This window comes from Magnolia sinica, chromosome 3, assembly GCF_029962835.1.
Source record: "Magnolia sinica isolate HGM2019 chromosome 3, MsV1, whole genome shotgun sequence".
In the NCBI taxonomy this organism is placed as follows: domain Eukaryota; kingdom Viridiplantae; phylum Streptophyta; class Magnoliopsida; order Magnoliales; family Magnoliaceae; genus Magnolia; species Magnolia sinica.
The window spans coordinates 23,328,552-23,330,960 of NC_080575.1; the positions used below are offsets into that span (position 1 = coordinate 23,328,552).

Consider the following 2,409-nt stretch of genomic DNA (forward strand, 5'->3'; position numbering starts at 1 on the left):
TTTACGTCTTTGGATCAAATTTAAACCGTCCATTTGATTTTACTTGATCGATTTAAGGAAAAATCAATTAATTATCTAGATTTAGACCATCTAGGATCCACATTTCTCCTAATACCATATTAATAATAAAATTTCTTTAGATCATTGGCCCATCAGATGATCAGATTCATTCACAGTTTTAAATGTTATGATAGATTTGTCCCAAAATGTATACGAATGGTAGAGATCAGATATAATACGTCCGATCACCTATCTTGGAATCAAATATACAAATTAATGTCTACAATTATATTTGACTAGTGTGGCACGTCCGATGATTAGATCAATCTGGAAGTTAAAACCTGTATATATTTTGGCCTTAGGAATCTTATGATCCATTTAGATCCGACCTAACACATACAGATGGCCCCACACTAATCTTTATAATCAAGAGGTTTTCGTATGAAATCTAAGTCTTTTCATCGAATCAACCCATAGATTAATGTAATGGTCGAACGGTCGATCCACCATAATTATTACATAGATCCGACAAAAATAAGTTAAATGCACAAAAGATAATAAAAGAAAAACAACGAACTTATCGTATCTGAGTTCTCCAAAGTCATTCTTCTCTTTTTTCTTAGTTGTATGAAGGGTGTCTTTTGGTTAATATTTGAGTTGAAGTGTTAGTCTTCTTACAGTACATTCCTTGAAAGGAAAGATTGATTGAGAGGTTGAGGGGAGGGAATTACAAAATAAAAGGGAGAGAAATTAGAGATAGAAATAAAATAAAATACTAGAATTATATAAGAGATTATGGAATATATTTAGATAGAGAGATAAAAGATATGAAATATGTCTCTCAAATTTATATATTTTTCATCCGCGTTATTGGGCTACAGAAGTTTTACATCGGGATGATCCTTGTTAGTAAGATTTACCTAAGTGATAATAATTCTATCAACGATTTGAATGGTATATAAATGTCAGCTCCAGGACGTTGCTGTTCCGACTGTCAAAATGGCCCATTTCATTATGGTACGGCCCACAGGCAATGGAAACGGATTGGCTACTCCCCCTGACACCAGCCCCGGAGCTGGTGGTCGGTGATCTGTGGGCCCACCATGATGTATGTGTTTCATCCATTCCGTCCATCTATTTTTCTAGATCAATTTATGGTAATACACAAAAAATGAGGTATATCCCAGTCTCAAGTGGAACACATTACAGGAAACTGTGTTGAATGAACTTCGACCGTTAAAAACTTTTTGGGAGCCATAAAAGTATTGGATCAAGTTGATATTTGTTTTGTCCCTTCATCTGGGTCTTTATGACCTAATCAACGGATTGGATGTCAAATAAACTGTACAGAGGGCCTTAGGAGGATTTAAATGATGGATATCCAATCACTGTTGTTTTCCTTGGTGTGATCCACTTGAGATTTATATCCCTCTCATTTTTGGGATAAAGACATAAAATGATATTTAAAAATGGATGAACTGAATGGATGAAACATATACATCATGGTGGGGCCCACAGAGCACCGACCACCAGCTCCGGGGCTGGTGTCAGGGGGAGTAGCCAATCCGTTTCCACAGGCAATCCGACAGAGACACGTGGACCACCAAAAACTGGACAGCTTGGATGTTCAACATCATGGTCAGCTCCTGGATGGTTTCAACCGTGGACGTTGCTGTTCTCACTATTTTGTTGGTGTTCCCTTCAGAATGGCCCATTTCATCATAGTGTGTGGGCCACCAAAAAATGGACGGCTTGGATGTCCTAGCGTGCATGAAATCCTCGTTGGCCACCCAAAGAAGAAACGTATTAAAAAAAAATGCAATTGCACCAGCCGGGAATCGAACCCGGGTCTGTACCGTGGCAGGGTACTATTCTACCACTAGACCACTGGTGCAGTCGTGGTCTTTATATGAAAATTATATATAAAATCTAAAGTATCCTGGTTCGACTTTCCAACAAAATAATGGTAGGCATTGTGTCTCACTTGTTTCCTATGGTGTGGCCCACCTGAATGTTCGATCATCCATATTTTTTTACTTTTGTTTTGAAGACAAAGGGACGTACCTGATGGAAGGAGTGGATCCATGTGTCTTGCTGAGCAGCACATGAGGCTTGACAAGAAGGCACTCAGAAATTGCATAGGTTTCCTTCATTAATCCAAAATAAATCTACTAAAACATGCAACACGCTTATGCATTGGCAGCTGTGCCGTGTGGAAAAATAAGTGGTGGTTAAACCACCTGATTATCCAAATGATGAATATGTGCTTGATTTTATAACACAAACACTCCACCCACAATGGAAGTTGCAAGTGTTGAGCGGTCAAAAATTGCACCATGGATGATCTAGTTGGCCCACCATGGGTCAAGGAAGCGAGGATCCTTCAATTAGATTAATCCATTTATGATG

At 38.4% G+C, this 2,409-nt stretch overlaps 1 non-coding gene across 1 annotated transcript; it reads right to left on the reverse strand.

Annotated features, from left to right (window-relative positions):
• Positions 1 to 1,823: 1,823 nt before the first annotated feature.
• Positions 1,824 to 1,894, reverse strand: TRNAG-GCC (transfer RNA glycine (anticodon GCC)). Its single transcript has one exon. It is a non-coding gene; the product is annotated as a tRNA-Gly (tRNA).
• Positions 1,895 to 2,409: the final 515 nt, after the last annotated feature.